This window comes from Schistocerca piceifrons, chromosome 1 (assembly GCF_021461385.2).
Source record: "Schistocerca piceifrons isolate TAMUIC-IGC-003096 chromosome 1, iqSchPice1.1, whole genome shotgun sequence".
Lineage (NCBI taxonomy): Eukaryota > Metazoa > Arthropoda > Insecta > Orthoptera > Acrididae > Schistocerca > Schistocerca piceifrons.
This window is the reverse complement of record NC_060138.1, coordinates 266,271,261-266,297,340: the sequence shown is the minus strand read 5'-3', so window position 1 is coordinate 266,297,340 and position 26,080 is coordinate 266,271,261. Positions and strand designations below refer to the sequence as shown.

The following is a 26,080-nucleotide window of genomic DNA, read 5'->3' as shown; positions in this document are numbered from 1 at the left end:
GAAAAACCCGCCATTGTTTGACTGCAGCAATCCAGTATGTACTGAAGTCAATAAAAAAACGTCACAAATACGTGAATTTTGCTACCTGGCGAGTACAACAGATAAAGAGGGAAGATGCGAGGAGGAGATGGTTACAAGGAGACGGTTGCAAGGAGATAGTTGTAAGCATTGCACAAGGCAAAAGGGCTTTCTATAAAGTGAAACAGCTGCTGACATCAAAAAATGAAAATTTTGAGACTAGAAAAAGAGTCATGAAAGCGGGTTTGAGCGCAGTTGTCTGTGAGAGCCAAATGCAGACAATAGGTAAGACTGTTATAAAACGTTCAGAAAGCCTCGAAACGCATCAAACCAGTCTTGGCTACCAAAACATCAACATCCACCTGGAACAATAAAAGGTGAAATGACAATACAAATCTAATCGTGGAGATGTCAGGTACCCGACTGAAATTTATATGACGAATGCTGAAGTGAAATACGTCCACGAAGGAGGCTGCATACAACTCGTCCACTCGAATCTAGATTATTGTCTGTCAATGTGGGACGCGGGTTTCTTTCAATTTCTAACTGGTTTGGTGCGGCCCACCACGAATTCCTTTCTTATGCCAAACCCTTCATTTCAGAATTGCACTTCCACACAAATTCCTTAACTATTTGTTGATTATATTCCAATCCGTGTCTTCCTCTACAGTTCTAGATCTCTATATCCATATGGCTACTCTGAAAATCACACTTACATGCCTAGCAGAGTGTTTGACGAACCACCTTCACAATAATTCTGTTATTCCACTCTCGAACAACGGTCGAAAAACAGGAACACCTACATCTTTCCGCGCGAGCTCTGATTCTCCTTATTTTATTTTGATAATCGCAACATAAAAATTCTCAACTTTCTCCAGTAAAATATATTGAAGACTATATGCGCAGCAGTGCCGGCCGGAGTGACCGAGAGGTTTTAGGCGCTACAGTCTGGAACCGCGAGACCGCTACGGTCGCAAGTTCGAGTCCTGTCTCGGGCATGGATGTGTGTGATGCCCTTAGGTTAGTTAGGTTTAAGTAGTTCTAAGTTCTAGGGGACTGATGACCTCAGAAGTTACGTCCCATAGTGCTCAGAGCCATTTGAACCATTTTTTATGTGTGGCAGTCTATTAAAATACCGACAGTATATTTCCGAAGGTAGTATTACATCCTCTGACGCGCGTATCACGTAACGACCGTGACGACAAAATTAGAGGAATTCGGGATAATAGGGAGGAGTACCAACAGCAGCTCCTGCCTATCCACGAATGTAACAGCACGGAGACAAAACTGTATTGGACACTATACGCCCCCTCCTGCTACTCCCCTCTTTCCTCCCCGAACACCATAGAGCGATCTGCGGAGAACTGATGTAGATGCAGATGCAGTGAAAAGGAGAAAGAAAGAAAAGATGTACGGGGGGAAAAACACACCTGCGGCCAGAATGGAAGGATGCGCAACGCCAGAAAAACATACCTAATTTTAACAGTGCAGCAATTTTTTTCCCCAAGCCCGTGACGTGAATGTAGCTTTGCAAGTCTGGGGTCCCACATTTCTTTGTCTGCTTGATCCCTACCCCACCCCTCCCTTCCCATACCGTACCCTACACATACACTGTGTGACGTGAGGGCGGCGGGGGAGGGTAGGAGAAAGGGGGGCGGGGAAGTGAGAACGCTAGTGGCCCCTAATGTCTCTGGTTGGAACATTCCCGTGCAGCCTTTCGCTACAGCGAGAGCCATTATTCCGAAAGAGAATAGTGTGAAAGTGCTTATCAGTACGAAGCATATTCGGCGGGCTTGGACAGAGCTATCTGCATTGAATTTCATGTTCCGTTGTACACTTTCAGAACGGAAGAAACGTTGCAAAAATTCTGCAAATGAGTCATTTGGAACTTTATGCGTTTGTGTGGATGTTATACTTGATCGTGTGGATGTTATATTTGATCACACACAGATAGGGAATCAAAAATGTAGTATTTTTTAATGTACTTTTACATATTTGAAATAGTCTGGATGTATATGTTGCGTCACACGTAAGCGGTAAAAATCGTAAACAGAAATTACGAAAGTACAAAAACGATTCAAGAAGCTATGATTTCATAGATTAACTTTATTTTGTGAGCAGGAACACAGTTAGAAAGTATATGCGTAAGTGCCTTCATTAGTTATGCTTGTCGAAACGATTGGTACACCAAGGAGCCGATTCCTGTGTAAAAGTGAGTTGTGTGAAGCCCCTACAGGCTCGTCAGGAATATGTGTTGAAATTTCGTATCGGGTGTGTTGCAGAGATGGAACTTTTAGCCTCCAGTTTGTAACAGCGCGAAAGGTTGGTCTCAGTGCCAAAGATTTAGCGATACCAACGCCCGTTAGTTATCATATTGTGTTGTCGGGCTTCATAGCGCAGTAAAATGTTAGTCCAAGTCGTTTGTTCCTTATTGCTTGCTGTCTTCTACAACTGTTCAGTGTGTCACAGTGCTCAATTCGCCATGTATACAGCGAGTAGGGCATCGGCGAACGAAAAAAAAAACAATATTTGGGGAAGCATGGTGATGTGCTGAAAAGCTATTAGCATAACTACCACATTACAATATCGGAGCGGGATAGAGTTTGTGTTTGAGAGGTCTAGTTATCTCAGTTTTTGAGTCACGCTTGCATTTATTGGTATATTTGTTGATGCCGGGAGAGACTGATAAGACGTAACTAAAACGCTCATAAATCGTAAACTGTGAATTGCAGGATCGTGTTCCGTCTCTTAATGGATGTAGGCTTTAAATGTGCTGTTACTACGTGTGTATCCTAGCTACTTGCTGAAACAGTAACACAGATAATTATTTGCGTGCAAATGATGTGACAACTGAATGCGTCTTCCTAAAATAACTAGAAGTAGTTGATCGCCAGTTTCAAACAAAAGTAATTAAAAGCGTGTCATTGCGTATTTTTCATGTGGAAAAGCTATGCAGTCTGACTGCATTAAGCAATATTTACACCTCAGTAGCCTGTGCTCGAACAGCCCGAAGCAGAAAATTTGAAAATACGCTAAAGCCGTCATGGTTCAGTATTCTTTATGGCTTTTGATGTGCCGACAAGACCCGACCATTAAGCGGTAATTGAGAGAAATCGCTATCATTACTGCTAAAATATGGACTGCATGGCTTCTTTCACCAGCTCAGTTCAGTTCACTGGGTAAAACCGTAGGGTCAACGACGTACAATGTCCTACAAGATTGCTCGCCACCGTCTATAAAACATTATCATTAGTATTGCTATAATTATTAATGTGATTCAGACGAATTTCCATAATGAAGGATGAATGGGAAAGCCTGTATCTACACTCGTAAGATGCAGTATTATTCACTCCGAACAAATGTTTATGACCAGCAGTTTAAATCTCGGGTATAACGCTAGAACATGAAATGTGAGATCCAGCGGAGCGACACAAAGTCAATTTTCTCAATTTCCTTTGGTTAATTGGTTTCAATCTTTTCTTCTGCTTTAGTAAATATTGCTTAATTACAGAAATTTTGACTTGTTTCTTATAATTATTGACTGGAGTGGAAAAATTGTTGATTTTACAACTCATGTTGGTCACTTACATACGGATAAAACTGACAACACTTTTTTCTTGAAAATTTTCACTTACGTAATTTATCGAGTGAGGTGACACAGTATTTAAGACATCTTTGTCGCATTCGACACAACATACACGACGTATTCATGGTTCTGCGACCGTATACATACATGAGGAAAGTGAGATACCTACGTCAGCCGCATGAGGGCACCGAAATAATTCAGTGGGGACAAGTGAAAATTTGTGCCGGACCGAGGTTCGAACCCGGATTTCCCACTTTACACGAGCGTTGGCCTTAATTGCTTCCGCTATCCGAGCACGCTTCACGTCGAGCTCAAATTCTCAACTTGTCGCACAATACATCCAAAGATATATCATGAAATTCCGTCAAGGCTTTATTACGGCGAAACCACTGACATATCTAAGTTTTTGCGATTTCCTGACATTTTTGCAGATTTTCACAGCTTTGTATCTTCGTAGCTGTTCCGAATTTTCCAACGTGTTATATATGAAACTTGCAGGAACTTTAGTGCTCTTTTTAAGTGATGATGGCATATTTTTACCTAACATGCACTGGAAGCGAGTTACTGAAGAAAAGCTGAAAAAAGTGACATTTCGTAGTGGTTTTTTCCAGATGGCGGCTAACTCACAAGAGGAAGACGATATAAGACTTGGATTTTTCACGAGAGGGGCAGTACATACAACTTACCTGAAAATCAAAATTACTCCACCTTTTGTAAGACAAAATGCTATGTCTACTGGATTAGCACTGTGGAACTGTATCGAACGCCTTCCGGAAGTCAAGGAACACGGCATCTGCCTGGGCACCAGTATCTACTGTTTCTTGGGTCTTGTGGACGAACACAGTCAGTTGGGTTTCACACAATCGTTGTTTTAGGAACTCATGTTGAGTCCTAAGGCTTTCGGCTTCCGGAAATGTGATAAGTCAGAGCACAAAAAGTGCTAGAATTCTACAACAGTCCGGCGTCAGAGATACAAGCCTATAGTTTTGTGCATTTGAATTTTTGTTCCTTGCGTAAAGAACGCATTATGTTTAGTGTAAAAATGAGATACATCTACCAGCCTATGGCTGTGTCTTACTTTCGAGTTCTTCATGACGTTGTCTTGCACCAGGATAATGCTAGACCGCATGCTGCCCATGTTGTGTTGGCCTATCCTGGTACAGAAGGTGTACTGAACAGCAGATTCTCCGGATTTTTCATTCACTCTCGGAATTCAAAAGCGGATGGTTCGTGACCTATCAAGACTGTGGTTTATTGTTCCGCGATGTTGCCACTCATATTGGCCTGGATTCTACGGAGGACTAAGTTAATTTCTGGATCCCATATTCAGCGCCATATTTGTTCTCAATGTCCCAAGACCACAGGCATATCGTCTGTTCAATAATGCAGTATCGTACAGTCACGTCAACACCTTGAGTCAGGAAATGGATTTGTTTGTAAGGACCAGTACACCAGTATGGACAGCAGGAGGACATCCGAAGCACCTTGGGCTGTCAACGCAACAGCTATAGTTGTGGCGTCCCTTGCCACAGAGAAGAGCGCCGACAATGATGAGAAAACAGGACACAGGAATGGTCCCACATTCTTTCAGACGAGTTTCAATTTTGTGTACAGTGTCACAATGGATGTACCAGCAGAACGAACATTGCCCGGTAGCATACGTCATTGTCATATGGATCGAGTACCTGGCTTGTTGATAAATGAAGTGCCATTGGCTACACAAGAAGATCATGTTTGTTTCACATAGGTGGTAATCTGGACAGCAGTATTGTTAAGGCTTCTGGCTGTGTTCTGTTTTCTCCATAACATTGTCTTTCACCAGGATAACATGAGACCATGCTGTCCTAACATAACCTGGTACAGAGGGTGTTCAACTGTTGCCCTGACCACACATTCTCCAGATTTCTCATCCACTGAAAACATCTGGTCACAGGTTGCTGAAAGACTGGCATGCCGTTAGTTGTCAGTCACAATGATTAATGAAGTCTGGCATGGAACTGAAGCAGCATGGAATGATGTACCTGTGTCTGTCATCCCACCTGGGTTTGACTCGATGCCTAGCCATACTAAAGCCATTTTTGCTGTGACAAATGGCAGATCTTCATATTAAATTTTGCATCCTGTAAACCCCAAATTCGCCTGCAAGATTTATCATTTTTTTCTGCTTTACTGTAACTGTTGTATATATAAAGGAAAGTGTATGTGTGTATTTCTTGGATCTCCTCTAAAACTCCTAAGTCAATTCCAACCAAAATTGACACAGAAACAATGTTTGAATTATCTGAAAATTACATGCTATATTTTTATCTGCATTTATTTGCATGTAGGATGAGGAATCTGTTACAGATCTAATATGGAGTAACAGCACGGTGGGGTTTATAACCTCCTTGCTCCAACAGGAGCTGAGATAGAGGCAAAAACTTTTTTCTATCCCCTGGGATATAGGCTGCCCTGTGTGACAGGTATGTTGTGTGGGAACAGTATTGGTCTGCCAAATCAGTCTGCTTTGCAGGGCAGCCTGTCAGGGACAAGAAAGAGATTTCTTGAATGACATGTATTGTAGGAGTAGTATCAGCCTGCTTTATTGAATTACAGTATATTGCAAGGGTTACACCTGCCAATGAGTGTGGCTGCAGATAGGTCTATATGGATAGAAGAGGGTAGATACAGAGTGAGGGGGAGGAGGAAATTAACATAGAGAGGGGAGGAGCAGGAGATGCGTGAAGCAGTTAGAAAGTGTAGAGGGGTAGGAAAAGGGTGAGGCAGAGATGGAAAGAGAGAGAAAAAGAAAGGGGGAGGAGGAGATGAACAGACAGAGAGAGTTGGGATGAGGAGATAAACGGATGGAGGACGACGTGGACAGACAGATGGAGCAAGAGGTGGACACAGAAAAGGAGGAGGAAAGTGTCCAATATATGTGTCGAACGGAGATGTGAGTGAAGCTGCTGGGAAAAGGTTAGTTAAACAGTAGGTGAAACTTCTCATTTTGCTATCCTTTTCTGGTGGTGTAATTTTAATGACCACCCGTATAGTTTCGCAGAGATGGAAAGACTAGCACAGTACAGGGCAAGGTCAAACAAGTTGAATGACTGGTAACTTTAAAAAGAAAAGGCAGTGAAAGTAGTGTGCGTGCAGTCTCAAGGGGCCCTCGCTCCGGCAGCTGTTCCAGTGAACGGCCCTGCACTGACCACTCTAACAACATACGGTTGCTTGCGGCGCTGCGCCGGAGTCTCAATTTCCCGGCGGCTGCAGATTTCCCCGGGGGAAGCCGACTCGTCGCTGCCCGGCTAGGACCAGAGGCTAGGGCAGCAGCGAGAGGGCGCGGCGGCAGAGCGCCACAATGCTTCGTTACGTTGCGTTGCGGACACGCCCGGCCGCGGGCCCGCCCACGCACGGTAGGCGCACACGCTCGTGAAAGTGCCTCAGTAGTATTAGTTATTGTTTCAGCGTACACCGTGGCCGTCTGAACGTTCCAAGCCTCCTGCGAGACGGAGACACATGTTACTCACAAGGGAACCTCCCCATCGCACCCCCCTCAGATTTAGTTATAAGTTGGCACAGTGGATAGGCCTTGATACACTAAACACAGATCAATCGATAAAACAGGAAGAAGTTGTGTGGAACTATGATAAAAATAAGCAAAATATACAAAGTGAGTAGTCCATGTGCGAAATTTGCAACATCATGGATAGTGTGAGCTCAGGAGCGCCGTGGTCCCGTGGTTAGCGTGAGCACTGCGGAACGAGAGGTACTTGGTTCAAGTCTTCCCTCGAGAGAAAAGTTTGCTTTCTTTATTTTCGCAAAGTTATGACCTGTCCGTTCGTTCATTGACGTCTCTGTTCACTGTAATAAATTTAGTGTCTGTGTTTTGCGACCGCACCGCAAAACCGTGCGATTAGTAGACGAAAGGACGTGCCTCTCCAATGGGAACCGAAAACATTTGATCGCAAGGTCATAGGTCAACCGATTCCTCCATAGGAAAACACGTCTGATATATTCTATACGACACTGGTGACGGCATGTGCGTCACATGACAGGAATATGTTGTCGACCCACCTAACTTGTACACTTGGCGAATGGGTAAAAAGATTCTTCTACCTTGCCCGATTTAGGTTTTCTTGTGGATGTGATAATCACTCCCAAAAAAGTGATGAAAACATAAGAGTTGGTCACATAAACTACAACAAAAGAATGCAACAGTTTCACAGTCGCACAGTTTTCCCTGTGCTCTGTCAAAACATATGTTTTGAACGTTTCCAAATTTTTCCGTGTGTAGACCGTCAAATCCTGCATATGTCCAAGCAAATCTGAACATGTCCTGGAATTTTGGAGAGCGAAGTTGATTATGTGGGAGTGCCTGAACTTTGATAACTGTCTGAAAATAAAAAATTAAACTTTTCACTCGAGGGAAAACTTGAACCAAGTGCCTGCCTCTCGTTCCGCAGCTGCTCACGCTAACCACGGGACCATGGCGCTCCTGAGCTCACACCATCCTTGATGTTGCCTATCTTGCGCATGGACTACTCAGTTTGCATATTTTGCTTATTTTTTCATAGTTCCACACAACTTCTTCCTGTTTTCTCGATTGATCTGTGTTCAGTTTTTCAAGGCCTATCCACTGTGCCAACTTATAACTAAATCTGAGGGGGGGGTGCGATGGGGAGGTTCCCTTGTCAGTTAACATCATAACGCTTATTAACTGAAGTAGCTGGGTACCGGCGTCGCCATGGTAAGTATTTATTCATATCTTCTATTGTGCATCTTCATATTTTCGCGGCGCCAAGACAGTTCCATAAAATTTCGGGCGTGCAGCCGCATAGATTCGACTTCTTCTTGTAATATTTCGGCTGAATACCGTCCAGCCATCTTCAGAGTGAGCCGAGGTCACTGATGCTCCAGCACTTGCTCCGTCCTTTTAAATCCGTAGAACGCACTACTGCGCATGCGGCCACATATACTCAAGGTGCCAGAGACGGTGAACGGCGGCAAAGAGGTATGACATATGCATGGAATTAGATCTATGGCTGCGCGGTTGATCCACGCGGTGATATTAAGTTTATTACAGAAATTACTGGATTCCATGATTTGTCTAAGCTGAAGCCGGTCTCTCTATTAATTAAATTCGTCGCCAACCGAATTTCAATTGCTTCTGTCACTGTTAGTCTCAGAAAGATGAGGCCCAGGCTAAAATTTCGGTGTTATCGTACGCCACAGAGTGGCCAGTGTCAATACAGTGCTCTGTGCATCTCTCCTGGACTGTATGTGTCGTCTGTCCGCTGTATGAACGACCGCACTCACAGGGGATCTTATAAACCCCAGGCTACCGAAGCAACAAATCATCTTTAACGGAACCCAGGAGTGCTGCTGTCTTTGGCGGAGGGCGAAAAATCACTTTCACTTCGTGTTTACTAAGCATCCGTCCTATTTTTGACCGTAGGCTTCCCACGAATGGCAGAAAAGCCATGGATTTAAAACTTTCCGTGTCTTCTTCTGCGTTTCTTATACCCACTGTTGGTTTCATTTGTAGTGCCTTACGCATCTGCTGTGGAGAGTTCCCGTTGGCTTCAAAAAGCCTTCTGAGGTGTAGAAGCTCGTCCTCCAGTTCTTAGTTCAAGCTGCCATCGTAATTAAAGTTCTGACGTCGCTTACATGCCGGGAATAAGATCGACCTCGGAACCTTTTGGGGCTGACAGGGCACATATACACATCCATAAACCATTTTTCGGCTGGGGAAGGAGAGATGGGAAGAGGCCTTGCGCCTATGATTTCCTCCATCATCTCTAACAATATTTTTTTTTCTGTTTTTTTGTGAGGAAGTTCAAATGGTTCAAATGGCTCTGAGCACTACGGGACTTAATTTCTGAGGTCACCAATCCCCTAGAACCGTAGCGGTCGCGCGCGTTAGGAAGTATCATCGTTAAATGGGTGTAGGGAAATTCAGGATGACTTAGACGGATTTTACATCTAGTTCGATGAAAGCAACAAGCTTCAAATCTGAATAGATGAAAATTGACGCGGGTGGGAAAGAAAACATTCCTGGAGTACAACATAAATAATATGCTGCTTAACTCAGCTGTAGGGAAGGAATATGGCTGACTGCGGTTTGTTGGGAGATTTCTAAGGAAACGCAGCAACGAATCTTCAAATGTGTGCGAATTCCTAAGGGACCAACCTGCTAAGGTCATCGGTTCCTAGACTTGCACACTACTTAAACTAACTTATGCTAAGAACAACATACAAACCCATGCCCGACGGAGGACTCGAACCTCCGACAGGAGGGGCCGCGCAATCCGTGACATGGCGCCTCAAACGGCACAGCCACTCCGCGCGGCAATCGCAGCACACATATTACGGGAGACGGCGAATACTAACCTGGTGCGACCTTTTACTGCGAACTGCTCGAGTGTCTGGAATCCCTACCAGAGCTGACTAAAGGAAGACATCGAAGTAACGTACAGCGTACAGCTAGACATGGTAATGGCCGATTCGATTGGTACGGAGGTACTGCTTGAACTTCAATGGGAACCCTTGAAAGAAGAAATGGAACCTTCCAGCGAGACGCTATAGAGGAAGTTTAAAGAGCCAGGAAGTGCTACAGACTGCAGAACGATTTTACTGACTGCAGTGTTCGCATCTCGCAAAGGGGGGGGGGGGGGGGACAAGGCAGATTAGGTTTTGGCCGAGGACGCATAGGCAGTCACTTTTCCCCTCTCTCCATTTGCAAGTAGTACCTGAAAGGCAATGACTAGCAATGGCACAAAGTACTGCGCCGTAAAGTCAAGCGCCGGCACGCTGATCGGTGACGACAGAGCAGAGAAGGCTATGAGAAGTGGTCAGCCAATCGGACGCTGACCGACCTCCCTTCCAGGACGACAACGCGACAGCAGTGGCCGCTGTGTGAAGAGGACATGAGCGCCGCGCCCGATTGGTGACGGCGCAGTTCGATGGCAGCTTCACGGTTACCCACTTCGATAGCAGTTCATGAAAGACTTTTGTCAGTTAGAGATCAGCAGTCACAGCAAAGAGTCATTATTTCCGTGCTTCCGACACATCTAAGTGATTGCCAAAGTTAACTATTGTATTTGATTAATTGTAATAAAACTCATTCATACGACTTGTTTGATTGTGCGTCTAGCGTGCATGCTTCCTAGACACTACGAGATTGACGACGAGACTGGACGAAACACAAAGTATCCACCTCCATCAATGTAATACCCTGCGGCTTCAGCGACATACAGAGGTAATGAGAGAGGTACGGTGATATTATAAGAAGCAGTCAAATGAAAACGAATCAGGCAGAAAAAAGTAAACTTTATTATTTCAAAAGTAATAGCCGTAACTGTTAATGCATCTATTCCATTGTGAGACAAGACGGTCAGTGCCTTCGTGGATGAGTGTATGCAGTTGCCTAGGGAACCGTGATTGTACCGAGGAGTCTCTTCGTCGAAAGCAAATCGACGGCCAGAAACGTCCTTCTTCAGGACTCCAATTACATGGAAACCGCATGGAGATGGATCGCGACTTTACGGATAATTTTCCTGTCTAGCGAAACTTCAGTAGCGTAATCGAAGCAACCTTGATGTGTCGCACATTTTGTTGCCAAGTTGTTTTGACTAAGCTGCAAAAGTTTCGCTCGGAAGAAACATTCTCCCTAAAGTTCCGATTTTTCTAAGGGGAGGTTTCAAGTATTACTGCACATGGGACTGACGGCGCTTCGGTCGACTCGTGCGTTTCCCTGTGCATTTGAAGCTCATCTAAGCAACCGTAACGACCAGCCAACTCGCTCGTGAAGATATTCGGAGTCCCACAGTAGAAAAAAAAATGGTCATGGTTTTCGTTTGCGTTGACGTAACCGCATGTTTCCGACAATGGTCAGGGAAGGCCAAGTGCAATAATATCGTGGTTGTGTGGTACTGTGGTACAGTAAGACCGAGCGAGGTGGCGCAGTGGTTAGCACACTGGACTCGCATTAGGGCTGATGACGGTTCAAACCCGGTTCTACGTGACTTCTCTACATCACTTCAGGCAAATGCCGGGTGGTTACTTGGCACGGCCTACTTCCTTTCGTATCCTTCCTTAATCCTATGGCACCGATGACCTCGATGTTTGGTCCCCTCCTCCCCAAATCAACAAACCAACCAGTAAGACGATTCTTCTGACCACAACACTTGCCCCTACCTTTCTGTCAGCTACAGAACCCGAGGTATGAGCCCCGGAAAAATCTCGTTTTCATGTGCGGCGGTTTGGATCCTAAACTATTGGCCATTAAAATTGCTACACCAAGAAAAACTGCAGATGGTAAACGGGTATTCATTGGACAAATATATTATACTAGAACTGGCATGTGATTACATTTTCACGCAATTTGGGTGCATAGATCCTGAGAAATCTGTACCCAGAAAAATCACCTCTGGCCGTAATAACGGCATTGATACGCCTGGGCATTGAATCAAACAGAGCTTGGATGGCTTGTACAGGTACAGCTGCCCATGCAGCTTCAACACGATACCACAGTTCATCAAGAGTAGTGACTGGCGTATTGTGACGAGCCAGTTGCTCGGCCACCATTGACCAGACGTTTTCAATTGGTGAGAGATCTGGAGAATGTGCTGGCCAGGGCAGCAGTCGAACATTTTCTGTATCCAGAAAGGCCCGTGCAGGACCTGGAACATGCGGTCGTGCATTATCCTGCTGAAATGTAGGGTTTCGCAGGGATCGAATGAAGGGTAGAGCCACGGGTCGTAACACATCTGAAATGTGACGTCCACTGTTCAAAGTGCTGTCAATGCGATCAAGAGGTGACCGAGACATGTAACCAATGGCACACCATACCATCACGCCGGGTGATACGCCAGTATGGCGATGACAAATACACGCTTCCAATGTGCGTTCACCGCGATGTCGCGAAACACGGATGCGACCATCATGATGCTGTAAACAGTCTGTATCACGTCATAGTCATGGTGTAGCAATTTTAATGGCTATTAGTGTATCAGGTAGGGCATGGTATCACATGGATACTTATTGAGTATAAAGGAGAAAATATTCCTGGTTCCTCTAATTCTCGCCTGTCGAGATTGGACTGCACAGATTAAGGAACGTCTACACGGTGTTAGTTACGTGGTCGGGTTCTTCAGAACGAACTTCTTAATGTGTGCCCGGAGGCGCTGAGGCACGCAGGGAGCGTTGCTGTGTAGTCTGTTGCCGCGCGTATCTGCCGGTCGTTATCTCCAGCGTGTCGCGCTCGCGGCGCGCCTCTGCGTTCCGAGAAGCACGCAGCTTGATTACGGTACTTCGCGTCCGTCTCTCAGGACAAGAGCAGGAGGAGGCAAGTGTAGAGGTATTCGGTTCCGCTAGCGAGTAGAACGGTGTGCGCCAAGGGGCGAGCGGAAACCGTTACAGCCCCGTGGAAGGCGCTGCGCGGTCACAAGCACAGTTCGCCGCCGCCTGTCTCACCAGCTCACCTGAGGCCATTGGCACACCGACCGTGCTTTCGAACGTCAACGTTTAGCGTGCCGAGTCAGCTCAGAAACGACGCGACTTTTGCATACGGTACGTGTGGCTCAACGTGGTATACGCGATCGAAGCGCGCTCCAGCGGCAGTTGCAGACTGTAACTGGCTCGCAAATTAGACGGGCGTCAAATTCCTATCCTGTATTAGCTCTATTATTTACTCCCTAGTCTACATGATAGTCATATTTTTCTACCTATGGTGTGCACGAATAAAAATTTCAATGTCCATGAACATGGTATAAGGCAAAAAGTACCACATCCTGTCAATAAAAATATATACGAAGTGCGACAATAAAGTAATGAGACTGATGTCAAAAAAAATGTTGCTTACCGTTTTAGTTTAGTGTTGTCTACTTCAAAGTAGTTCCCTTCTGATTGCACACACCTTTTCCAGCACTTTTGCCATTGATGGCAACGTTTCTGGAACTCACCTTCTGTAATATCCTCCAAGACCCTCGTCACAGCTTTTTGGACATCTTGTGTTCTTTGAAAATGGTGTCCCTTGACCGCCGTTTTGACTCTTGGAAACAGAAAAAAGTCGCACAGAGCGATATCTGGTGAATAAGGTGGCTGTGGTAGTACTGAAATTTGTTTTGAGGTTAAAAATTGCTGTACTGACAGAACAATATGGGATGGCGCATTATCGTGATGCAGAATCCAATTATCAGCAATGTTCGCGCGGACACGAAGAACGCTCTTACGAAGTCTTTCTAAAATTTCTTTGTAGTAATATTGGTTAACTGTTTGTCCAGGAATTAACGCACCCTGGCCAAGTTGACATCCGTCTGTGAGGTTGATGGTCGTCCACTGCGGTCTTCATCTTCAACATTCGTTCTGCCTTCACTAAACATTTTATGCCAACGAAACACTTGAGGTCTTGACATAACCTCCTCTCCAAAAGCCTTCTGAAGCTTACCGTAAGTTGTCATCGCTTTTTCACCCAATTTAATGCAAAAAGGAATGGCATACCGTTGCGCAGTATTATGCGGTTCCATTTCCATGACGAGAGACACAAACATGTGTTAACTTATTACTGCACAACTCACGACTGAGCAGTTGCATCGATGTGCCGCTTGGACTAGAAGCGGCTTATAGACCGAGGTCAAAGATATTGTGCCTAGGCAAGCCTGCACGGTTGCCACATCTTGCAAAGAAAATCAGTCTCATTTCTTTATTGTCGCCCCTCATATGTAACTTGTTCCATTACAAATAGCACTATGCGAACTTGCAGTAGTTCTCCACATTAGATGAAAATTATTTCATCATTCTCACTTTTTAGTAAAACCCTAACGTCATTCTTACTTCATCACTGCTCCTGATAAACAGCAGAATTCTTGCAACATGTGGAATACGAAGCTTGGAGCAACAAAGTGCAAAATATTTTATAGCAAACAGAGCAACGTATCTTTTACATAAAGCCAATTCAACAAACGCAGGCTTCATAAAGAGTGCACTTATACACTGAATAAGAAAAATAATCGCAGAACCAAGAAGGAGTTGTGCGACGTAAACGAAAGTTGGAAAGTGTCTTTCTAAATCTAAAAGACGATGCATATTGAGATTTAGCTTCAGTCGCATAGCTACTAGCGCCATTATGAGGATTTAAATCAGGTTTGCTTTTAATACACGCCGTAACAGTCGCGGGCGTTAGTTGCCTTCGACATTGGATGTGGTTGGTGTATTGATGTTAGCCAAGATCGTCTTTAAGGCGACAAAGGCGCCATTATCATCTACATCTACATTTATACTCCGCAAGCCACCCAACGGTGTGTGGCGGAGGGCACTTTACGTGCCACTATCATTGCCACCTTTCCTGTTCCAGTCGCGTATGGTTCGCGGGAAGAACGACTGCCGGAAAACCTCCGTGCGCGCTCGAATCTCTCTAATTTTACATTCGTGATCTCCTCGGGAGGTATAAGTAGGGGGAAGCAATATATTCGACCCCTCATCCAGAAACGCACCCTCTCTAAACCTGGACAGCAAGCTACACCCGATGCAGAGCGCCTCTCTTGCAGAGTCTGCCACTTGAGTTTGCTAAACATCTCCGTAACGCTATCACGCTTACCAAATAACCCTGTGACGAAACGCGCCGTTCTTCTTTGGATCTTCTCTATCTCCTCTGTCAACCCGACCTGGTACGGATCCCACACTGATGAGCAATACTCAAGTATAGGTCGAACGAGTGTTTTGCAAGCCACCTCCTTTGTTGATGGCAACGGCCTTACCGCAGTGGATACGCCGGTTCCCGTGAGATCACCGAAGTTAAGCGCTGTCGGGCGTGGCCGGCACTTGGATGGGTGACCATCCAGCCGCCATGTGCTGTTGCCATTTTTCTGGGTGCACTCAACCAATTGAGGAGCTACTCGACCGAATAGTAGCGGCTCCGGTCAAAGAAAACCATCACAACGACCGGGAGAGCGGTGTGCTGACCACACGCCCCTCCTATCCGCATCCTCACTGAGGATGACACAGCGGTCGGATGGTCCCGATGGGCCACTTGTTGCCTGAAGACGGAGTGTTTTTTCCTTTGTTGATGGACTATATTTTCTAAGTACTCTCCCAATGAATCTCAACCTGGCACCTGCCTTACCAACAATTGATTTTATATTATCATTCCACTTCAAATCGTTACGCACGCATACTCCCAGATATTTTACAGAAGTAACTGCTACCAGTGTTTGTTCCGCTATCATATAATCATACAATAAAGGATCCTTCTTTGTAAGTATTCGCAATACATTACAGTTGTCTATGTTAAGGGTCAGTTGCCACTCCCTGTAACAAGTGCCTATGCGCTGCAGATCTTCCTGCATTTCGCTGCAATTTTTTAATGCTGCAACTTCTCTGTATACTACAGCATCATCCGCGAAAAGCCTCATGGAACTTCCGACACTATCTACTAGGTCATTTATATATACACCTCACTGACTTCAACAGAAGTCGTGTACTAGGGCTACGAGAAAATGGATGCTCCTTCTGCGATATTGCAGGAAGACTTGGCAGGAAACTCTACATGATTACTGGCAGCGCTGGCCACGAGTATATATCGTCGCAAGAAGACCGGGCTCCAGACGGCCACGTGGCACTACAGGGAGGGAATAGCATCGTGTTCGGCGTATGGCTCTGGCGCATCGTACTGCAACTTTAGCAGCAATATGAGCAGCAGTTGGCTCCACAGTGACACAGCGAACTCTTACAGATTGGTTACTTCAAAGACAGCTACGATCCAGACGCCTATTTCGTGCACTTTACTGACCCCAAATACCGCCATTAATGACTTCAGTGGTGTCAAAAGACAGCTTAGTGGGGGATGGGGGAGGGTAGAGGTCTCATGTGTTTTCTGATGGAAGCTGGTTCTGCCTCGGTCCCAGTGATGGCCATGTGTTGGTTAGTAGGAAGCCATTTGAAGAGTGTTGTGACTGCATTGCAAAACATAATGTCGCATTCGCGAACCCTGCCAGCGCCAGATAGACTCGAAGGGAGCTCCAGAAGAAGGGAACTACAGGGCAAACTGGAATACCGAAACCACACAGGAGGAATGCAAATGGTCGTAACAGGAAAATGTGGTGCCGAAGCCATAAAATGTGCACCACGGAGCATAGGAAGAATATTGTTTGGCCGAATGAGTCCCGTTTCACATCGTTTCCAACCTCTGGCCGAGTTTACGTCCCAATAGTGAAACATGTCGGGTTTCGGTGATGATTTGGCGAGCCGTATCGTGGTAAAAAGTGAAGAAAATGAAAGGGAAATTTGGAGAGGAAATTAGAATTCAGGGGGAAGAAATACAAAATTTGATTGCCGATGACATTGTAGTTCTGTTAGAGACAGCAAATGACTTGGAAGAGTAGCTGAATGGAATGAATAGTGCCTCGAAAACACATTTTAAGGTGAACAAGGATAATGGGAAGCAGTAGAATGAAATCAGGGGATGCAGTAGGAATTAGACTGGAAAATGAGACACTACAACTAGTGGCAGCAAAATAACTGATGATGACCAAAGTAGAGAAGACAGACCGGCTATAGCACAAATAGTGTGTCCCATAAAAAGGGAACTTATTAACATTTAACATGAAGGTGTCAGAAAGTCTTTTCAGGAGATACTTGTCTGAAGTGTAGATTTGTCCGTAAGTGAAACGTGGACGATAAGCAGTTGAGACAACAAGAAAATAGAAATTTTTGAAATATGACGCTGCAGAAGAATGCTAGAGATTGGGAAGGTATATCAAGTAACTAAAAGGAGGTACTGAGTTGCACAAAGTGACTAAATTTATGGCACATCGTGATTCGAGTCCTCCCTCGGTCATGGGCGTGTGTGTTTGTCCTTAGGATAATTTAGGTTAAGTAGTGTGTAAGCTTAGGGACTGATGACGTTAGCAGTTACGTCCCATAAGATTTCATACACATTTGAACATTTTGAACTTACTGAGATCTGAAGGAATTATTACTTAGGAAATGGAGGGATAAAAATAATTGCACAGGGGGACCGATGGATGAATACAATGCGCGGGTTCAGATGGAAGTAGATTGCAGTAATTATGCAGAGAAGACGAGGTTTGCATGGGCTAGAGTACTTGGAGGGTTGCATTAAACAAGAGTTCGAACTGAAGACAACAATAACAACAACAAAAACAACAGTATCCTCTGTCGAGGAGCTCTAGTCACACAGGAGGCACCCAGTCAATTGATCATGTTCAAAGTGTGTGAGAGCGTACGCAAAGGGATGCTATAGACCCATGCTTTTCGCAATGCATATGAACGACATGGTGGATAATGTAGGAAGTTCCATGAGGCTTTTCGCGGATCCTACTATTGTAAGTAGAGAAGTTGCAAAGCCAGAAATTTGTAGGAAATGAGGGAAGCCCTGTAGAGGATCAACACTTCGTACAGGGATTGTAAGGTGATTCTCGATATAAACAAATGTAATGCATTGCGCGTAAACAGGCAGGAAAGGTAATTATTGCAAGATTAGACGATGCAGACGCAGCAATTGAATATCTTTGAGTTCGCATAAGGAGCAGATTAAAGTGAATCGATTAGATAAAACTAATCGCACGTAAGGCAGATGCCAGACAGATCCATTTCAGGAATCCTCAGGAAGTGTAGTCCTACAAAGGATGTAGCTTACAAAACCCTCGTTCGAGCAATGCATGAATGTTGATCGTCAGTGTGTGATCCGTTCCAGAGGGGGTACCGCACGTTTCCTCATAGGTTGATTTTGTAGGAGATGCTCAGCCAACTCCACTGGCAGACGCTGTAAGAGTGGTATTCTGTTTCACTGTGTGGTTCACTGACAAAATTACGACGGCATGTTCCTAGAAGACTCATTCGATATACCGCTTCCTCCTACGTACATCTCGCGAAAATAATGTGTTGGAACAGCTCACAAGGGGGCTTAACGACAATCGTTCTTACCTCAAACCGTTCGTGACAGGAACAGGAAAGGGCGGAGGTAACAGTCGTACACAAAGTCCCCTCCGCCACACACCATAACGCGGCTTGCAGAGTGCAGATGTAGATGTAGGGTCCTAGATCAATGAAGCAGTACCTCGTATACTAGGCGAACTCGATCTACGGCCAGTGGAGGTGACGCGCCCGCTGTAGGGTAACGCTGTCGGGTGTTTACGAGTCCGTCGGCAGGTAGGCGGATGCCTTCGGGCGAAGCGAGTCTGCTACCGGCTCAGAAGCCGGGGGCGACCTTGGGACGGTGTGTGTGCTGCGCTATCACTCGTCGCGTACATCGCACCTCGCTTCCTGGAGACTGCCGGCGGAACAGGGAACACTGCTGAAGGCACCGGAGGAGTACTTGGGAGAAGAGGGGTTCCAATCCAGCCAGTGTGGTTTAGTTTTCCTTGTTTACCAAAACCAGGATACGCAAATGCCAAGGTCATCCCACCGGTAAGACTTGTCTGCCTTCCATGCCTTACGAGCTCTCTGGCACCTTCTCACCCTTGGAAAAAATGACGTTCTGTTAACGTAGACGAAGTGATCGACAAATTATTTTCTTTCATTTTCTTCCGATAACATTCATAAAACATTTCAAAATACAGTAACCGTTTTCGACCAGTGAACAACTGACCGCCGGCCGGGGTGGCCGAGCGGTTCCAGGCGCTACAGTCTGGAACAGCGCGACCGCTACGGTCGCAGGTTCGAATCCTGCCTCGGGCATGGATGTGTGTGATGTCCTTAGGTTAGCAGTTCTAAGTTCTAGGGGACTGATGACCTCAGAAGCTAAGTCCCATAGTGCTCCGAGCCATTTGAAATTCACATGCTGCAATTGGTGAGGTACGTATATTTATGTTGACAGTGTAATTGAAAACTTACGTCATCCGTTGCAGCAGGCGTATTTACACAGTCTGTTGACGACCACTCTCTGGTGGAAACAGGTAATTGTATTTCGTAATGCTTCTTACCTTTTTCTTAACGTTTGTTTCTGCAACCACAGTATATGATTTTAAAAACGTCACGCGTTTCTGGCTGTAAAATCTTTACAGCACTCTGATATCTGCTGATTTCCACTGACCTGTCGTTCCAAAGTCGTGTGGAAGCCAGTCTGGAGCAAGTCTCTTTGTGTCTGACGCCACCTCGCTGTCGTGCGAGTTATTCCTTATTTATTCAAGAGGATTCTCATTTAGTGTAACGTAGCTGAGTAAACCCCGTTCTAGACATCTCCATCACAGAAAAATTTAAAGTGGTCGCCGGTAATCGAAATAAAACACCTCGACGTTAAAATCGGGCAACGTTACCAGCCAGGACGGCCTTCGTTCTCTACCAATTGTGTATAATCATCTCCTACATGCAAGAAGTGGACAAAAATATAGAAACACCAGAAACACAACACTGTACCATGACGAGGAAAACTGCTGGCATTCAAATCAGTTTCCAGTCGTCTCGAAATGTATAAATACAGGTTCTGTATGTTTTCTAAGGGAATTTTACGTCGTTCTTCCTGCACAATAGCGGCAGGTTGAGGTAACGATAATGCAGGTTGATAGCAATCAAGAACCTTTCTCTCCAGAGCAGACCACACAGGCTCAGTACTATTGAGATCTGGTATGGTCGCCACGGGGATGTGACTGTTCATCCTCGTGCAAACAGCACCAGTTCTGGACGATGCGAGCTGTGTGAACGGACGCCCCTGTTGTCCTGGACCACGGCAAAACTATTGGGGAACAAATATTGTACCATGGGATAGACCTCATCAGCAAATTGGTCACATAATCCTTGGCAGTAACGAAATCTTGTGGAGTAACCATGACGCCCATGGAATACCACAATACGGCTGCCTAAATCATCACCGAAGCCCCGTCATGTTTCACTCTTTCGAGGTAAATTCGGCCAGAAGTTGGAAACAATGTGAAACAGGACTCATCGGAGCAAATGACCTCCTTCAGTTTCTCCAGAGTCCACGTTTTATGCCTTCGGCAGCAAGTGTTTCTGTTTCGGGCATCTGCATCACTGATGAGTGGCCTTTTAATTCCAGCTCGCCCTGCAGTTTCCTGCTTATGGAGCTGTGTGTTGTTCTCGATCTGATTGGGTTGGCGAGTGTGACACATTTCTGCAGTGACTTTTGCGTATGCCGTTCGGTTATTTTTCATGGCAGTGCTCCTCAATGGCCGCCCGTCACGATCACCTTTCCACTTACGGGAAATAATGATTCTCATCGGTTGGTTTTTTAAATTTTTACCAATTGTTTAAGAAAAGAGAACACGATGTGTTTACCGTAACAGAATAATCACACAAGTTAACCCAGAACTATAGTTTTACGTGGCCATCAACAATCATTTCACGATCTTTGGCTATTTCCCACAACATCCACTCTTTGTCGACAACAGGAATCAGCTTCCGAATTGCAAAATGTGATGAGCGATGGGGTTTTATCAGTCATCTGGAGGGTACGTTAGCAATAGCCCACTAGTTATATCTTTGCGAAAGTACTCCCATCTAAATTTCTAATCTGATTCCTATCACTGAGAATCAGTCACGGCATCTACTGATCAGAATATATTTTTCCGTCACAGTCAGAATAATCATTGATAGAACATCGCTCGACAAGTCACTATCTTCGCCCATCTGTTACCGGTGAGAAGAGGATCAACCAACAAGCAATTAAGGAACAGCCTCGTTACGACTCATGCAGCGCTTAAAATAAGCGGCGGTGATAGCGGCAGCGCACTGCCTTTTTCCGTCGTAAATCGTTCCACCAAACAGCTCTTATCTTCAAACTAGGGCGTAAGAACCACAAGCCACGCGAGAACGACGAAGCACGGCGCCAAGCTGGCAGGTCCTCTAAGCCGTACTACTCAAGTATATTGTCTGCAGTAACCTGACAGCATCACGTAGTTCCTGATATTCGGTATCCTATTACCTTCTTTCGATAGGCGACAGATTTTCATTCATTACAAGCTCGCAAACAAATTATAAATACAGCGCGATTGAAGTCAAGTTAGTGCTTATTTTGAACTTGATAACATTCTGTAGCTAGTCGACTGTGCAGACATACTAACACAGACTTTACTGGTTAGTTGCTATGCATTCATTCATTCGTTTATTCATTCATTCATTCATTCATTGTATGCTGTATATCCAACCATGAAAGACAACCTTCAGGGATATGAAACAAGATGTACTTTAACAAAAGGAAGTTATTATTAGAAACTTATTTTCTCTAAAGTAATAATGAACTACCGCATTACCTACAGCTACGTATCATTTGTGCTAGCACAAGCTTGATATCTACATGATTAAACATGATTTTCAAGTAAAAATAATTACGTATTTGTTGTAAGAAATGGTTCAAATGTCTCTGACCACTATGGAACTTAACATCTAAGGTCATCAGTCCTTAGTACTGAGAACTATTTAAACATAAGTAACCTAAGGACATCACACACATCCATGCCCGAGGCAGGATTCGAACCTGCGACCGTAGCGGTCGTGCGGTTCCAGACTGAAGCACCTAGAACCGCTCGGCCACAACGGCCGGCTTGTTGTAAGAGTAGAACCCTGTTTATATCGAACATCGTTACTTCTCATTTATGTCAATAGATACTTGAATGTAGATACTCAGAGAATTTGTATAAGGAGAAGCTAATAAGATCAGTTTTCTGTTTTAGTTTGAATTTAGAGACTTTCAGATTACTTCTGGCCTTATGCTGGTAGGAGATTCTGGAAGACCTTTGAAGTAGAATAAAAAAATTTGTCTCTGAAACTTAAACATTGTGTATAAACTACATAGAAATTATATTTATCTTTGGTTGCAGTTATGTAAACTGCATTTAATCCGAAAGTGATTTATTTCTATTGTTTGCCACAAATTCCGTTAAGGAATAAATGTCCTGGTGAGTGAGTGGTAGAATTACAAAATATTTTATTATATTACTTTACTACATACATTTTTCTTTCATCTCATCATTTTCCTCGCATTTGCTGAGTGAACAATTTATTTATACCCGCTACACTGCCGCAGAAGATAATTTAAGAAGAAAATAAGGAATGAAATATTGAGAAATTTGTTAACGCGCTCGTCTGTAGGTCAACACAGTGGGTGATATTTTTTTAAGCCTAAAGAATCGGAAATTAGGCTTCGGAATTGTTTTGTCTTTGTGTTGACTCTATTTTAGCTTACTATCGAACCGCAATTAAAATATTTCACAAGTGGTGTTTCGTTTGGTGCATGACCAACCGCGTCACATGCCTCCACTCCATAATATAGTGTGGAGAGATTTGTATTTTACCCCAATGCACCAGCACACGGCATTAACACGACCTTTAGTCACCACGTATTCCCTTACCGGCCACACTGTAGAGAACTTCCATCGCCGGGATTCCGAGCTGCGTCACACGGAACTAGGGCTTCAGCGTAAAGCGTACAGGCATCCTTCCCAATGTACCTCGTGCACGCTCAGAAGCTATCTATCACCTCATACGGCCCATGCACGTCAACGTTTTCTACAACTACAGCGCTCTCTGGTGGCAAATATCTAGTGCGTACAAACCACACAGATTTTAGAATGAGTTTTGCACTCTGTAGTGGACTGCGCGCTAATGTGAAACTTTATGGGAGATTAAGACTGTGTGCCAGATCGAAACTCGAACTCAGGACCTTTACATTTCCCGGTCAAGAGCTCTACCAACTGAGCTACCCGAACACTACTAACGACCCTCCTCACAGTTTTAACCTGCCAGGAAGTTTAATACTCACTTTGTTTCCGAAAGTGATCACAGTGATCTGAAATTGTTGAAGAACGGAAACAGTGCGTTTCCGGACATGGGTCCCATTCTACTCATAAATAGCATGTACTCAGTCCCCTTTTCGAGTCCGTAAGAAGTCTGTAACCGAATTTCCCTGTATAAAAGAGGCTTAGTCATAGTACGAGGGTCGTTCAATAAATAATGCTCCACATTTTTTTCTCAGAACATATTTATTGTTAAGAGTCAGAATTTGGTGACAATCTATATCAATATATCTTGTCCATATCCTGTTTTTCTACGTAGTCTCCGTCACGTTCTATGGCCGTTGTGGAAGAGCATGTATTCTTTGCTGGTAAAAGCTCTTGTCCTGTAGGCGTAGCCATGTTTTCACTGCATGACTGACACTCTCGTCATCTTCAAAGCGTGTTCCCCGTAGAGAATCTTTAAGCTCCAACAATTCAGATGAAATGGCCTTTCTTTGAATCTAGTGGTCCGCTGTGAGCATTCGTGAAACCCATCGCGAGCACCTCTTTGAATAGCCGAGAGTCTCGATCATTACAAACGCACTTCCAATGCTGATCGACAAGTGTAGAGCCAACTGTCGAGTTGTGATGCGCCGGTCGGCACGAATAATGGCGTCCGCACGATTCAGCATGTCTGGAGCAGTGGCTGTGACAGGACGTCCCGAGCGTGGCTGATCATGCAGTTCTGTTCCTGCATTTCCTGAGGCTGTAACTTTGTTTACCCATCGTCCAACTGTATACCTATTAACTGCAGCATCGCCATTCACTGCACACAAATGTTTATGGATGTTCACCATGGTTTCTTTTTTTGCACACAATAATTCAATAACAGCACGCTGCTTGTAACGTGATTCATATGTAGACGCCGTTTTAACGCTGTGCTACGGCTCTGCCATCTGCCAGAACGGTTCGAAAGTTCACCGGCGCACAGAACAAATATCAGATGTGAAGCACCAACAATGTCTATGTATATTAATGGCTTTTTATTTAAAAAATGCGGGGCATTACTTATTGAACGACCCTCGTAGCTAAATAATTTGTGTGTAAACATAGTAAACACTAGAGGTTGAAAATACCGCTACAGTTGTAAGGTACTTTAATTTAACACACGACCGGTTTCTGGTTCTTATACGCCCGTGTACACGTCCACTGCGGCGCTCGGGGTCACAGCACCAAATTACGACACATGAAGATGGGCGTATAAGGGTCCGAAACCGGTCGTGTGTTAAATTAAAGAACCTTACAACTGTAGCGGTATTTTCAACCTCTGGTTGATGTTGCGGATGTTCCTCCAACAGGATTGTTTATGTAAAAACTACTAAAATCCGATTACAACACTAAAGCCATTAAAACGTACTCTTCTTGTTAAAGAAATTTTATTTCCCCAGATCTTAGTTGGCAAATGGTTCAAATGGCTCTGAGCACTATGGGACTTAACATCTATGGTCATCAGTCCCCTAGAACTTAAAACTACTTAAACCTAACTAACCTAAGGACATCACCCAACACCCAGTCATCACGAGGCAGAGAAAATTCCTGACCCCGCCGGGAATCGAACCCGGGAACCCGGGCGCGGGAAGCGAGAACACTACAGCACGACCACGAGCTGCGGACCCCAGATCTTAGTAATTACATATACAGACGACTAGTTTCGGCAAATTTTAATTGCCTTCTTCAGATCACCTGCCTACATCAAATATTGTGCCTCTCTATGTAGTGTATAGTACTAGTACAATATCTGATGTATGTAGATTATCCGAAGATGGCAATTAAAATTTGCCGAAATAGTCGTCTATATGTGTAATTACCGAGAACTGGGCACATAAGACTTTTCTAACAACAATACTGTATTTTTCATAATAAGAGCCGACCGAAGTGGCTGCCTCAAATGGCTCTGAGCACTATGGGACTTAACTACTGAGGTCATCAGTCCCCTAGAACTTAGAACTACTTAAACCTAACTAACCTAAGGACATCACACACATCCATGCCCGAGGCAGGATTCGAACCTGCGACCGCAGCGGTCACGCGGTTCCAAACTGACGCGCTTAGAACCGCACGGCCACACCGGCCGGCCGACCGAAGTGGCCGAGCGGTTCTAGGTGCTACAGTCTGGAACCGCGCGACCGCTACGGTCGCAGGTTCGAATCCTGCCTCGGGCATGGATGTATGTGATGTCCTTAGGTTAGTTAGGTTTAAGTAGTTCTAAGTTCTAGGGTACTGATGACCTCAGAAGTTAAGTCCCATAGTGCTCAGAGCCATTTGAACCATAATAAGAAGTCGCTGTCCTGCTGTCAACATCAGGTAATCACTGAAGTCACGGTTTTAGTCTACACATTATCCCGTATGCAGCGACTTTCACATCGACTAAACGCGTAATTAATGTTAAATACAGTGCAATGCCTTTTGATACTGATAGTACAGGGACAAAAGTCGTTGGTTGTTGTTTTAGACGGCTGATGTTCCTTAGTAAGGCCGTTCACCTGTCCATCCAGTATACACAGCCAGCAATTAAGCTCCTGAACGGTTATGCAATATAATCGGAGGAAGATTCGTTAGTGGTTTCAAGAGTATTTATCATCTTGAAAGGGTGAATATAAAATATTCCAACTTTCCACTGAAAAAAATCCCTATGGCAGTATAGATTTACACTAACAGAGCTTTAAACATATGTGACACGTTAAATTTGTGTGCTCGACAGGAATTCAAACGCGGAGCCCTGTCTTTCGCAGATAATGTGAATGCAGGT

The 26,080-nt window shown here is 44.7% G+C and overlaps 1 protein-coding gene and 1 pseudogene across 2 annotated transcripts in view; one reads left to right on the top strand and one right to left on the bottom strand.

Moving 5' to 3' along the window:
* LOC124785867 overlaps positions 1-26,080 on the bottom strand; it is a 423,877-nt gene that overhangs the window by 29,342 nt on the left and 368,455 nt on the right. The gene's annotated exons all lie outside the window — the stretch shown is intronic.
* LOC124727008 lies at positions 15,329-15,445 on the top strand (annotated as a pseudogene).